Below are 15,674 nucleotides of genomic sequence, written 5' to 3'. Positions count from 1 at the left end.
TCATCACGTATCTTGTATGCTTTTCTTAGCATAAGTTACTTTTAACTAATTCACGTATATCAATAAAATAATTACAACATTGAATCTATCATAAAATTTTGTGTGATTTTGAATATTACTCTTATTAACAATAGTAAACTCCAATATCATATAAATTTCCACTCTCTCTTACTGTCTTTATCAAGTTAAGTATGATCATATATGAAAAAAAAATACATTTAACACTCTTTCAAACTAGCAATTTTCCTTATAAAAATGATCATAAGCACACTTCTATAATGCGCGCGACAACAATCATTATAAAAAAGAAATATATATATATATTTTTTTTTTTTATGTAACTAATGTTACTCAAATTTTTTATGCTAAAAGATAAAAATAAAATGAATCAAAAGTAATCATCTAACTCTTTGCTAGGAGTGGTGCTTATATTTAGAGTGTGTTTAGTTCGAGGGAACGTAATGGGAGGAGGGGGTGATCTTGTTTGGTTTTGTTTGAGGTGAGAGGTTTTCAGCAAGGAACAAAAAACCGGACTGAACACCAAACCAATCAAGATAGTGGGTTAAGGGTCAATGAGTCAGATCGGGGTTAGACCAGGTTAAATCGGTAATAATTAAAATAATATAATTTAATTATAAAATATTTATGTGTATAATTTTTGTTCTTATTTTTATTTCCTTTTTCTCTTTTCTCTGTCTTTTTCCTGATTTCCTCACATGTCCAATACAATCCTCTTTTTTTTATTATTATTATTTTATAGTTTATACTTTTATCTCTTCCTTCTCTCTCTCATGTGAATGTCCATCACAAGGTTACCTTTTCGACTTTTTCTTCCTCTTTCCTCGTGAACAGCCGAGTACTTTATCTTGGTTCTTCTCTTTCTTATTCAAAACTTCAAAGCTTGAAAGTCATTCCTCCCTCTTCATCTTTCTTTCTTTCTCAGATAGAGAAGATAAACAGTGACCTTTTGTTTCATTCTGCATATCTATTCTACTCTGGTATTTATCCTCCTCCTTGCCTTCGACTCTTCCACGAGCACAGGTTTGAGACTACACACAAGAGGCTTCCAAATGGATCTTTCTTTCCATGATCTTTTCTGCTTCTACCACTTCTCTCAGCCATGTTCATGTCTTGTCCGGCAGTGAGACGGTAAGAGTAAAGAAGAAGAAAGGGAGGAAAAGAAAATTGATAACTCACCCAACCCAATGGTTTTGCCGATTCTTACCAGTTTTTTCTGGATTTTTTCAGTTCATTTCGGTTTGATTTGAAACCGGTTCATTCTTCAAATCAGACCGAATTGGAGGCCAGTTCACCAGTTTTCTGGTTGAACCGACTGGTCCATTCCGGTTTGTTCTTTATTGGTTTTCAGCGATCCCTTACTTGTTTAAAGAGGAGATGGGAGTGGATAGAAGAAGAGAGAAGGGATGATAACAATTTACCATTTCATTATTATAACATGGTAATTTATATTTTTCATGTGCGTATAAATTAATTTACATCTTAATTCTAATTAATTAATGCAATAATATTTTTATTTATAATAATATATTTTTCTCATGGGCGTCAATGAAATAATACAAAAAATATGAGGGTAAAATTATAAAAACAATTTGGCTTCCCTTCAAAAACACTCCCAATTTGAAAGAGAGACAAAATTGGGGTAGTGATGATAGATCCCTCTTCTAAAATTTCTAACAAAACGAGGGGTCTCCCTTCCCCTCAAACCAAACACAGTCTAAATGCCTAATTGTTGCTTTGGGGGGAAAAAAATTAAAGAGTAACCTTAACACCGATGGTCATGAAGTCTATTCAATGAGAGGAAACCCAAGGCCAGTTGAAGCATCCAAAAGTTATATGCCTTCTATACCTTTTAACCTTTCTATTTAAGCTTACCAATGATGATGAAAACCCCAGTGGCTCTTCTTCTCCTCGTAGCCTCCATTGTAGCAACAAGCCATGGCTTAAAAGAAGCAGCCTGCCAAATCTATCCTCTCCGTCTGAAATCTGGGTCCGGCTCAGAAGGAGCCACCGTGCAGGGCATAACCTGAGTGAGCTGGCAGCTAGCGGTGGAAGCCCACAACATCATCGAGTGGAATACCATGACGGCGAAGTGCGAAAATTACGTTGGCAACCACATGCCGGGTCAACGCTACAGACGAGACTCCAAAACAATCATCAGAGAAGCTTCTTACGTTCGCTCTCTCTCCCTCCCTAAAGATGGCAGAAACATCTGGATCTTTGACATTGACGAGACTTCCCTCTCCAATCTTCCCTACTATGCTCAAAATGGATTTGGGTGCACACATACATACACAATACATACATATATATATATAATCTTTCTCTTCTTCATGGGCTCACGGTGATGAATGCCATAAACAGCTTATGTACTTTTATATTCAGTATTGTGTGTTCTATATATATGAAGGGTGGAACCATTTAACTCGGCAAGATTCAACGAGTAGGTGGAGGAAGGAACGGAACCGGCATTACCAGATGTTTGATCTTGGGCTTGGATCCGCCCTTAATAGGCCGGATTGTTTGACCGGGTATAAAGAGAATATACCAGTCAAATATCCAGGCGATATTGTGATATGTTTGACTTGGTTAAACACCCTGAATCATATCCAATTGATTACGATATAAATCTAATTAATTTAATATTTAATTAATTAATTTATATTGTGTAGATTGAATATATATTAAGTATATATATTTAGAATTAATTGTGATTGATTCTGGATTTGAATTCAAATATCATGATATTATGAGATAAGGATATATTTATATATCCTATCTCAGATTTTATCTGATGGGCTCAGTGGATATTTTGGCTACCCAAAATACCCCTGACAAAAGCTATAAATAGAGGCTTCCCCCCATCAATTCAAATCACTCCAGTAGTAGAGCTTTCCTACTATATCTCTCTCTCTTATTTTCTTTCTTGCAAAAAGGTGCTCCGCTGTGCACTTAAAAGCTTAGACTTTTATAGTCTAGCTTAAGCGTGAGCTAAGAAGACCCGACCGATCTGACCCGTTATGTTTTCGATCCATTGTCCTTTTATTCTAACATTGGCATCAGAGCCATGATGATCTTGAGGCTATCAATATATGTTATTCGTTTATTCCACTGCCGTTAATTTACCAATATATTCAGATGCCATACTCTTGTGTTTTAAACTCGAATACATGGCGACCACAGTGGGAGTCAAACCCTCGAATACAAACTCTGTATATATATTTGAAGCTCGAAAACATTACCTGTAATTCTGTAAGGTTCAAAAACGTGATCAAAATCCTTTTTCCAAAAAAGCTCCAGCGTCGGCCGTACAATCCTATTTTTGGGGTCTTTAAAAATGATGTTTTTTAAAGAAAATGAACCCATAAAGTTGTAGACCACGAAAATACGAGTTCATAGACACCTAAAATGCATAAAACGGAGCTCGGAGATGGAAGATATTGAGGATCGAAAATGGCGGGTGATAAGTCTCATTATTTGCATACATTTCTAGCCCTAAACTCATGCTTTTGCCATCTATATTTGCATACTTTGGGCATAATTAGCTTCCATTGTGCATAAGAGTTGGTGAGAGGAATTGTGAGGTTTGGCACGTGTTTTTACATATTTTTATATGATTTTATATGTGTGTACTTTTGATCCTGCTTTGGTGTGAATTTCAGGGAGTTTCAGTTCTGTCTGAGGCACCACGGCAGATTTGGTTCAATGGGTAGCTCAGGGTCAATAATCCAAACGGTGCCGTTTTGGTAAGGCGCCGCGGCGGATGACACATATCAGCAAATTAAACCAGAAACATGCGAATAGAAGCTGGAGGAGGAAGTGGATGACCCAGATCTTGGAGCTCCATCCTGAAAGGCGCGGATCCTAACCAGATGGAGGGCGTTAGTTACAAAATGGAAAGAATCAGATTTTAAGGGGGATCGCCATTCTTCTCCCAATCTATCTCCATCTCATCCATTTCTTCATCTCACCATCATCTCATTTTCTTCCGTCAAGTTTCTGCCATAGTGATTTGGGAGCGTCTCGGTGTAGTTCTCCTTACAGCCATGAGCAGCTAAGCGTCCGTGTTCTTCCTAGAAATGAAGCCAAGCCTGAGTCCCTGATTCAATTGAAGGGAGTTTCTTCTAGATTCTTAGCTTTAGTCTGAATCTACAGATTGATTGAGCGAGTTGTTCATTTCAAGTTGCAATTCAGCATTTGATTTTGATTTACATTTTCACTGGAGTTGTTGAATCTGATTAGGATTGGTAGAATGATATTTCATTTGCAAGATCAAGTTGAGATTGTTCCTTCTGATTTCTTAGTCGTATTGCATTGTGAGTTCTGGACAAGTTGTTTCAGTTCTCATAATCAATTCAACATATTTTTAAGACAATGCACGGTTGTGATTGTCACAGGAGGATTGATTTACCATTTTATTTTTCCTAAGCCGAATGATTCTAGCCTTGTTGTTGATTCATACGAGTTGTAGTCTTGACATCGAGGAAACCAGCGAGTTGTTGGCCAAGTCTTGATTCGGTTGTTGAACTCCTGTATCCATAAGTGGACTAAGAAGGTAGAGCACATTTCTAGGAAAACACTTCACTCATATCTGATATTCTATCACTCATTCGCTTCACAATTTCTCACTTAGATAAACCAAAAGATATAAACATTTACATTCTACAATTGCAAAACCAGAAAATCAATTTAAATAACCAGATCACTTCCACTGTTAATAATTTGTGACGGCATTTAATTAACAAAACTCTTGAACAACAAGCCTCCTTGTGAATCGACCTAGGGTTGAGCCACTGCACTAAGCTTAATTCTAGTATTTTTTGAGAGCCCCTAACGACAAGCTTCATCAGCAGGTCGCGACGGACCCGCCGGAGCTCCAACCGGATCTGGGGCGACCCGGCTGGAGGTCAGGGATGACCTGACCAGCCCAAAACGATGTCGTTTTGGGCTAGCCAAGAAGCAGCGTTCACTTGAATCCTCCCTGGAAGTCGGGTCGGTAGACCGACCTGACCCCAAAAAAAATTTTGAAATTTTTTTTTGACGTGCCTTATGGGCGCGTGGGGTCCACCTAGGGACCATTTGGTCATAAAAGGCACATGAATAGATTCCTTAAGACGTGAGGAATCAGATGAAATAGGTCAGGTAACAGCGAGAGGCCAGAAAGGCGGCATACACGCGCCGGTCTTGAGAGTAGGCGAACCTACCCCTTATTTAAAATTAAAAAAAAATGGGAATGTTTATTGGGGCGCGTGAGGGCCTATTTTTGAGCCCTATTTGACCTGAAATATTTCTAAAATCATGAGCTATAAATTGATATATTATATGCTTATTTCTTATGATCTTTTGGGTACGAAAAATGGCAAATAAATGTTTTGAGTATTTATTTTTATATTTTTCTTAACTTCTTTTTTTTTTTGGGTTTAGGAAATGGCAAACTCAAATTCTAACCAATCTTTTGAAATATATCCAACTTATTCTCCTCTTTCTGATGCTCCGAAGTCTTCAAATTATTATGCTGAAGAAAGTACAAATAAAAGAAAAGCGCCTCAATCACAAGTAAACTCTAATGTACCTGAGGGGAGCAGTGGTAAAAGGAAATGTGTTCCTAACCAACAAGAGGAAGAAGTCTACAGACCCAAGGACATAAATTTAATAGAACAAATAGCAGAAAGACATGCTGATGAATACAAGCATCAAAAGTGTCTGTTTTCAAAATTGAGTTATTATGCTAAACAAATTTTCAACGAGCAAGACGCACTCTTTTTCTCAAACATTACAATCCAATACAAAGAGGAACTGGCAAGGAGGGGACACATGTTTAGGGAAGGGTTCTTTAAACAAAGTCTTTGTAGATGCTGAAAAGATGTTAAAGAGAGTTTGAGAGAACCCATGATAAAATATATCATGAACGAATAAGTTTTTGTTCACATTTATTTTTCCCTTTTCATTTTATGTTTACTCTTAAGACTTTACTTTTGGATTATCAAAATTTTTGTAAACATTTATGCTTCGTTAAATAAAGTTTTTTTATTTTAAATGCTTTATTTGAGTGGGAGTTTCATAAGGAAAACTCAAATTGGGGATATGTTCAAGGAAAGTCAGAGATAAGAAAGGTAAGAGACTAACCAGGAGTAATGGGATCGGAGCCAACCTAGTTGTCTCCTGATCATGAAAATGGTGAGACTCTTACTCGGATGACCTATGGCCTACTTGAATAACGTGTATGTTGCATACCGTACTAAAATGCATTGTTGTCTATGTGATAGCACAATGTCTCAAAGAGGAATCAAGTCCATTATAGCTGACCTCGTAGGAGGTGACAAGCTGAACAGAGACAATTACAGCATGTGGCGTCGTAAGATATCATATGTCCTCGAAGAACAAGAAGTCACTGATGTGTTGACTACTTTTCTTCCAGAGCCTGAGGCGAATGCATCGCGAAGGGACCAGGACGGCTACACGGCCTGGAAAAGAAGGGACACTATCGCCAAAATTACTATGCTAAGTGCCATGACTGACGATGTGGTGGTGCAATTCGAAACACACCCTTCTGGCTCTGCCATGTGGGCAGTGCTGAAATCTGAATTTGACGGTACCTCTACTGCGAGGCTTAAGAGACTCACCGTCAAACTTGATAATTTCAAGCTGGGTCCTAACACTCCCATAAGGCATCACCTAAGGGCAATGCAGAACTTAATCAGGGAGCTTAAGGAAGCCGGAGGCGCCTTATTTGATGAGCAACAGATTCAAGCTGTCATGAGATATCTCCCAGCAAGTTGGGATACAATGAAGCACACAATTACTCATAACGAGAGTATAAAAACCTTTGCTGATGTAGCTCGCCACCTCCAACTGGAGGATGACTGAATGGAAACTGTGAAACCTATCAGTAAGGCATATTTAACTGAAGGAAAGGGTGGGGCAACCTCCCAAAACCAGTCCAAGAGAAGCAAAGGCTCTCAAAATAAGAAAGGTGGCCCTAAAGTGAAGAAGGGAAAGAATTCCTTCAAGAAAGCCAAGAAACCTGCAAAGAAGCAGAACATAGCAACCATCAAATGCTATGCTTGCCAACAAAAGGGGCATTATGCCAAGGACTGCCCTGAGCAGAAAAAGACTCAGGGGTCACAGACCACGTGAGCAAGGATCGTGGCAACTTCACAGAATTTCATCGGTTACCAGCAAGAAGAAGGTGGTTTTATGTTGGGAACAACGCGAGAGTAGAAGTCAAAGGGATTGGTACTTGTGAGCTGACCCTGCATGGAGGAAAAACCCTAGTCCTGCAAAATGTTCTCTACGCTCCGAAAATCCGACGAAATCTTGTGTCTATTATTTCCCTTAGTTAAATTTCATTTTAATGTCTTTTTCCATGATTTAATAGTAGACATTTCGTATGGGACCAATTTTTCAGTTTCTGGTTATGTTTCGAATGGTTTCTTTGTTTTAGAGAATTTCAATGACAATTTTTCTAGTTCTTGCTATGCACTTTCTTCCGATGTCAATTACGATATATGGCATGCTAGATTAAGACATATTAGTCAAGAACGCATGACCAAACTGGCAAAAGAGGATTTGCTAGGAAACGTGTCTAAGAAGGAAATGTCTCTGTGTGAACATTGCCTTGCTGGCAAGAGCACAAGGAAACCTTTCGGAAAGGCAACCAAGGCTAACCATCCTCTTGAATTGGTACACTCTGATATTTGCAGACTAATGAGTGTTAGGGCACGTCACGGAGCATGGTATTTTATTACCTTCATCGATGATTCTTCCCGATATGGCTATACTTACTTGATTTCCCACAAATCTGAGGCATTAGAGTGCTTTAGAAAATATCTCAATTTAGTGGAAAATCAGCTAGGTTCAAGAATCAAAGCCTTAAGAATTGACCGAGGTCAAGAATACCTCTCTGATTAGTTCAAGGAGCTCTGTGAAGAAAGGGGTATTGCTAGGCAACTAACAATCCCCGGCATTCCTCAACAAAATGGAGTTGCTGAAAGGAGAAACAGAACTCTCCTCGATATGGTTAGATCAATGATGGCACAAGCTGAGCTTCCAACCTCATATTGGGGAGATGCTCTTTTAACTGCCACATTCATACTTAATCGAGTGACTTCTAAATTAGTCACCACAACCCCTTATGAATCATGGACAAATCGCAAACCGAATCTAAACATCCTAAGACCATGGGGGTCAGCGGCCTACATTCGTGATTCTTCCCATAAGTATGACAAGCTAGAACCGAGGGGCAAAAAGTGTATCTTCATAAGATACTCTGAGAACTCTAAGGGGTATGTCTTCATTGGTGAAAATGATGACGGCTCAGTGACTGAGATAGAGTCAAGGGACGCAACATTCATAGAAACTGAATATCCTAGCAAAGGGAGTATTGATCGAACAAGCCGTCTTTATGAGGATGATGGCAATGAGGTACAACAAAGTGTTCCTCAATCTACTGATTCGAGTGGGAGGGTTGAACAATTTTCACAACAAGGTTTAACCCAGTCACAGGAAGAAAGTCCTACAGCAACCCTACTTAGGAGAAGTAACAGAGACAAAACTCCTAGGAGACGCTTCTCAATTGAAGGAGCAACCTTCATCGTTAGTCCAGAAAACGATGAAGAAGACCCCGTAAGTGTTAAAGAAGCACTAACAGGACCTACTAAGGAAAAATGGCAGAAGGCCTTATAAGAGGAAATGGATTCCATAGAATCCAACCAAGTATGGGAATTAGTTGATCTACCACCTGGCCGAAAGGCAATTGGGAGCAAGTGGGTTCTCAAGTATAAACGTAAGGCTGATGGATCAATTGATAAACCCAAAGCAAGGTTAGTTGCCAAAGGGTATACACAACGGGAAGGAGTGGATTATGCAGATACCTTCTCACCTGTTGTACGTTTCAACTCGATACGACTGATACTGGCTTTAGTAGCAAGTTTAGACTTAGAGTTACATCAGATGGATGTAAAAACCGCTTTCTTGAATGGAGAACTAGATGAGGAAATCTATATGGAACAGCCTGAGGGCTTTATACAGAAAGGGAACGAACAAAAAGTTTGTAAACTCTTGAGATCCATTTATGGACTCAAGCAATCATCTAGGCAGTGGTACTTAAGGTTCCACAAAGCTATAAGCTCCTATGACTTTGAAATGATCGAGGAAGATCACTACGTTTATATCAAGCGGTTTGGAAACAACTTTGTCATTCTATCCCTCTATGTCGATGACATACTACTAGCTGGTACCAATCTGAAACTAATAAAGATGATCAAAGAGTGGTTATCCTTAAACTTCGAGATGAAAGACATGGGCGAAGCAGAATATATCTTAGGCATTAAGATAAGAAGAGATCATTCTAGAAAATTGCTATCATTGTCACAAAAGGCATACATAGCATAGATTCTTGAGCGTTTTAATATGAGAGATTGCAAGCCTATGGATACCCCTGTGGTTAAGGGACATAACCTAAGCGAGGAAATACGCCCTACAAAACAATGCGATATAGAACGCATGAAGAGAGTCCCATACTCAAGTGTTGTTGGCAACCTAATGTACGCCATGTTGTGTACCAGGCTAGACATATACTTCGCAGTCGGACTTGTAAGCCGATTATGAGATATCTAAAAGGAACCATGGACTATGAGTTGTGCTATCAAGGAAATGGCCTTCGTGCGGAGGGTTATTCTGATGCTGATTGGGCAGGAGACCTGGACGAGCGACACTCGACGTCAGGCTATGCTTTCCTACTGAATAACGGAGCAATCTCCTAGAGCAACAAGAAACAAACGTGTGTGTCTCTTTCTTCCATGGAAGCAGAATATGTAACATGTTCTGCAGCTGTCTAAGAAGCTGTGTGGCTCATAAGATTCTTAGTACGATTGGGAATCCATGGTGGGAGTGAGGGACCAACTCTGATTCACTGCGATAGTCAAGTAGCAATAGCCTATGCAAAGGACCCTAAGTACCACTGTAACATCCTAAGTTTTTATCGGGTTTTAATAGCCTCTTTTGGGTTGATTTTGAGGATAGATTAGTGATTTAATCTTGATCTGGGTGTTTGGGTTGAATTTGAGGTTTGTTGGAGGAATAGGTGAACGTACCCCTCTCAGGGTATGTTCGCCGCGGCGCACCGGGAGTTTCAGAGGGGAGTGTCTTCTCGGGAAGGTTTGGCCGCGGCGAAGTCTAGGGGACGCCGCGGCGAAGTTGTTCAGGTGAGCGAGGCTTCCCTTTCGGGAAGGTTTCGCCGCGGCGAAGGTAGGGGTATGTCGCGGCGAATGTTTTCTGGGCGAGCGAGAGTTTCCTCTCGGGAAGCTTTCGCCGCGGCGAAGATTGGGGTTCGCCGCGGCGAAGTCAGGTTTTCAGGCGAGTAATCCCTCTCGGGATTAGTTCGCCGCGGCGAAAGGTCGCGAATCTATATAGTCGCGGGAGGGTTCAGCGTGCGAAAATAAGAAAAATCTGAAGGAGGAGAGAGGAGCTCTGCTAGGGTTTCGAACTTTTGGCTTAGAGGAGACATTTCTAAGGATCCATTACCTCAAGTAAGTGATTTTAACCTCTAATCTTCTTTCTTTCTTGGAATTTCTTGGAATTTCTGAGGATTTTTGGTGGAACCCTAGGATTTTCTAGGTTGTGAGGAAACTGAGGTTTTTGACCGATTGTTTTGAGTTTAATTGATTGCATTGGGTTAGTTTAAGTATTTAATCGGTGTAGTTTTCTTGGATTTAAAGAATCTTGAGTTTTTGGAGCTAGGGTTTATGGAAATGGATGATTTGGGATTGAGGATGATAATGTAGAGATTGATTTTGAGTTTTGTGAATTGGGTTATGTTAAGGAGGGTTAAATTGGATGTTTAATCGGTTTAGAATTGTTGTTGGAACCTTAATTGCTCAAATGGGATGTTTGGGTGTAGAATTCCATAGTGGGTCCTTGAGGTTGTGAATCTTAATTGATGTTTGGAAAGGAATTAAGGTGTTAATGGATTGGTATGACCTTGGAGTATTGCCTTGATAGTTATACCCTTTGAGTTGGGTAGAGTTTTGATGGGAGATAGGAATTTTGTGTCCCCAAGTGTTGTTTTTGGCCACATTATTAGTTTGAAAGCTAATATATGATGGTTGTGTGTTTGTGTGCTTGTGTAGACCGGTTGTGAGTCTTGGTGGTGCACGGGGCCACATCGTTGGTTTGTTGTTCCTTGCTCAGGCGAGAGGTAACCACTTTCCAATCCTTAGTACTTGCTTCTGTGGTATTGTGAGTAGATTTGTGTTTTGTGCTCCAAATAGTAATTGTGTTCAAACTATATGTTGTATATAAAAAGGGAAAACTGTCTTGTGGGGTTTTGATTGATGATGAATGAATTTTGGAATTGTGAAAGATATGCCACTGAATGAGGTTACTTGTGAAATGATTATTACTCTTTGATTATGATTTGAGCATGATGCATTAATTGGGAATTGGTGAGAGTTTTGCCGGTTACTACCACGTGGTAAGGCCTCCATTAATGCATGATGGTTGGCTTAGTACGTCCCCCATAGTGAGGGATAGGCCTTTTGGCTCCCTACGTCCCCCAGAGTGAGGGATAGGCCTTTTATGGCTCCTTACGTCCCCCATAGTGAGGGATAGGCCGGCTCCGGCTCCTGAAAATCCCCCAAAGTGAGGGATTTGGTTGATGGGATTGCATCATTGCACTTGCATGAATTGTTGTGGCTATCGTTTTATATGATTTGTGAACTGCCCCACTTGACACCTCACGAGCACCTATTTAGTAGTACCTAGTATTGGAAAGGTTGGTTACTGGGACTTTGTCTCACCCCGTGGTTTACAATGTTTTCAGGTGAAGGTTCCGGGCGTGCGCCTTCGGGAAGAGACGCAGAGGCTTGAGCTTGGTTAGCTTTAGGCCTCTAGCATTTGTATATGTATGCCTAGTATATATTGCCACATTTAGGACTGCTTTTTGATATATTTGATTACCCGGCCTTGTTGTAAACTGGAGAGAATATCTCCTTATTTTGATTGGCCGGAGGCCATTGCTAGTGTTTGATGAACTCTGGATTATATAGTTGAAAACTTTTTAGATGGGCTGACTTTGATGTATGTGTTACCCGGGCCGGAGGCTCGGAGGCCCAGTAGATATGAATGGATTATTTTAGTTGCATGCAACGTCTATCGGGTTGACCCGAGTTTGAAAGTCAATTTCTAAAAATATGAAATTTTCCTTCTACTATGGTAGCTCGTTTTAACAGCTTTCCTTTTCTACCATAGTAGTGGATTTTATGATGATTTATGATGTTTTTAAGGTTAAGGGTTTTATAACCACAATCGTACTAAGCATATAGACATAAAATATCACTTTGTAAGGGATATGATCGCTAAGAAACAAGTGATAGTTCAATACTTGTCCACTCATAAGATGTTGGCAGATCTCCTAACAGATGTTGGCAGATCTCCTAACCAAGGTTATAGCTAGAGATCCTTTCATCAAGCATGTAAAGGCCTTAGGCATGCGTAGAGTCTGATGTATTGAACTCCTTCTTTTTGATCCTTTTTTCAAATACGCAGGCACAAGGCATGTTGTACTGAACTTTTTGTTTCCTCTTACTTAGTAATTCAATACATTTTATCTAGTTCAAAGAAATTTTTTTTCTTGTATATACATTTGTGTATTTATACATGCATAGGCACGAGGTATGCAATACAAAAATGTCGTACAGGTCACAAGGTTGGCTCACTCACACGATCAACCGCCTTGCTATGTTCTCATGGGACATAGAAGGTTTAACAGCAGATGATCACCATGAGATGGTAGAGAAGAATCACTGCATAGATGTCGCTTCAGCTAGATTGAGATGAGACCCATAAAAGTTTGGGCCGAATCATGGATAATGTGTCATCTATGAGACCTGTAGCCAGACAAGGAACTCTTCACTGGTAAGACGTCATATATAGTTGTGATGAAAGAGCTCCTGGTTCAAATGTTGGAGTGCATTTGGAACTTAAGTCTGTACGGTGCTATTAAAACCAAAAGCGACATACTCCACCTGGTGGATTGAGCACCGTAGCATGCAATTCATACTGCATGAGCTTACTCAAATCCGCAACATGGGACGTAGATGGAAGATCCCTGATCCATTACAGTATGAGTCCCAGAAAGGAAATAAACCTTTCATAATGCCCTTAAGACTTAGACAACATCACAAGGTTTTGGTTTAGTGACAGCTACTCTAGTCTAAACCCCATGGTCAAGAATGATGCAATCTAATGGGTCAAGACTGGGAAAGCGATTATGCCAAATCTAAATGATGAATAGTCAGAAGGAAGATTTATCCTGAAATACACATCTACGTTGGTGTCTGTGACATGTCCCTTGTAGGTTGAACTGAACAGCTAAGCAAGTATGGATGCCATACGTATAGGAAGGCAATCTGAGTAAACAAGATAACTTGAGAGGGATTAGATATGCCACAAGTAAAGTGTATGGATAAAACTAGGGTATTTGAGGCAACAAGCATACAATTTGTAGGTATACCAAGGGTGTTCTTGTGTGCTGGTCCTACATAAAGGATTCCTAGTGCACAAGTACCCGAATCGATGACGTCATGCCCACGCAGTCACGGCAGACACCTAGTATGAAGTAATGAAAGATTTAGCTATCGCACGATAGGCAGCCCATCAAGTGCGAGTAGGAGATGTTGGATCTTGGGCTTGGATCCGCCCTTGATGGGCCGGATTGTTTGACCGGGTATAAAGAGAATATACCAATCAAATATCCAGGCGATATTGTGATATGTTTGACTTGGTCAAACACCCTAAATCATATCCAATCAGTTACGATATAAATCTAATTAATTTAATATTAAATTAATTAATTTATATTGTGTAGATTGAATATATATTAAGTATATATATTTAGAATTAATTGTGATTGATTTTGGATTTAAATTCAAATATCATGATATTATGAGATAAGGATATATTTATATATCCTATCTCAGATTTTATCTGATGGGCTCAGTGGATATTTTGGCTACCCAAAATACCCCTGACAAAAGCTATAAATAGAGGCTTCCCCCCATCAGTTCAAATCACTCCGATAGTAGAGCTTTCCTACTATATCTCTCTCTCTCTCTCTTATTTTCTTTCTTGCAAAAGTGCACTTAAAAGTTTAGACTTTTATAGTCTAGCTTAAACATGAGCTAAGAAGATCTGACCGACCTGACCCGAGATCCGACCCGGTATGTTTTCGATCCATTGTCCTTTTATTCTAACACCAGAGACGCTGAAACTGTACAACAAGTTGCTGAATATGGGAATCAAGATCGTGTTCCTTACTGGAAGACCACTGAGTCAAAAGCAAGTTACTACTTCAAACCTCAAGAAAGTTGGTTACCAAACTTGGCACAAGTTGATCCTCAAGTAAATAAATTCTTAAATTTTACGCACTTAATGTTGTCCTCTCTCTCTCTCTTACTGTGTCATTATATTATATTGTTCTGGGTCTGATCGATGGGCAATATTGTTAATGGCAGGAACACGACGGAGTAGTCAGGAACGACGGCGATGGCGTACAAATCGGCGGAGAGAAAGAAGCTGAAGAAAAGTGGCTACAGAATCATCGGGAACATCGGAGACCAGTGGGGTGACATTCTTGGCACTTCCACGGGTGCACGGACCTTCAAGTTACCCGACCCGCTCTACTACATTGGTTGAGATCCGATCCATCTCTCAAGAGTCCAGATCAGTTTTGGAATGTAGTATGTAGAAACCGTAATGACTACTATCAGTAGACACCCATATATATATATATATATATATCTCACTGTCCTTTATCTCTCTTTTAGAATAAAATTTATTCCACGTTGATCTGTGTGGAATGTTTCCATCCTAGAGAAATAGCAAGATTTAGAAAAATTATCCTGAAGTCTTAAGAAAAAAAATGTGATCACGAAGAAATCTCAAAATAAGTGAGATTTGTTGTTGATTATTTCATGTAACTAACTACTCACTCGTTGTGCGATCTTTTGATAATTACATTCATTCCTTAAAAGCTAACACTAATTTTCCCATTTGATTTCCCAGTTTCTGGAACCACATAATTATTGATGAGTTGATATAAGTGTTATAACTTGAAAGGAGTCTTGTATTATACTACATTCACTCCTTAATATAAAAGGAAAATAACTACTTTAAATAAATTAAAAAAATTAATCAAGTTAGTTATTTATAATGAATCTCTGTTAACTTTGATCACCCAAGGTAATTTTTTTGTGTTTTTTCGTTGGGCCACATACCATGAAGACCAAACGCGCTAGCATGATCTGGTAGTTATTGATCACTGAAAATTTTGAAGTTAATGAATTCAGTTTGGATTATCTTTTAGCTTAGAGAAAGTTTAAAGCTTTGCTTTTGGAATACATGATGTTTTTATTTGTACGTACTTGCTCTCAATAGACTGCGTAAATTGTCTTGTTCATCTTCTCTCACTTAAGCTATCTGTTTTTAAGCATTTTGTTTTTGAGTTATGTTATATTCCCTCCCATCCCATTTATAAGCTTTAAATTTGAAAAAAAAAGGTGTGGTCTATTTTATAAACTTTAATATGGGTTCGTCTAAGTATCTAATATATTTTGTTAATGTTACCTTTAATTATTTCTCTATTTCTCTCTTATTAT

General features: G+C 39.2%; 1 pseudogene; it reads left to right on the top strand.

Annotated features, from left to right (window-relative positions):
• The first annotated feature begins 1,895 nt into the window (after nt 1–1,895).
• LOC114755682 (stem 28 kDa glycoprotein-like) lies at nt 1,896–14,712 on the top strand (annotated as a pseudogene).
• The last annotated feature ends 962 nt before the right edge of the window (nt 14,713–15,674 follow it).

Source organism: Neltuma alba, unplaced genomic scaffold, assembly GCF_004799145.2.
Source record: "Neltuma alba isolate B1F8T4 unplaced genomic scaffold, ASM479914v2 tig00010319_pilon, whole genome shotgun sequence".
Lineage (NCBI taxonomy): Eukaryota > Viridiplantae > Streptophyta > Magnoliopsida > Fabales > Fabaceae > Neltuma > Neltuma alba.
This window is presented reverse-complemented; position numbering and strand designations above follow the sequence as displayed.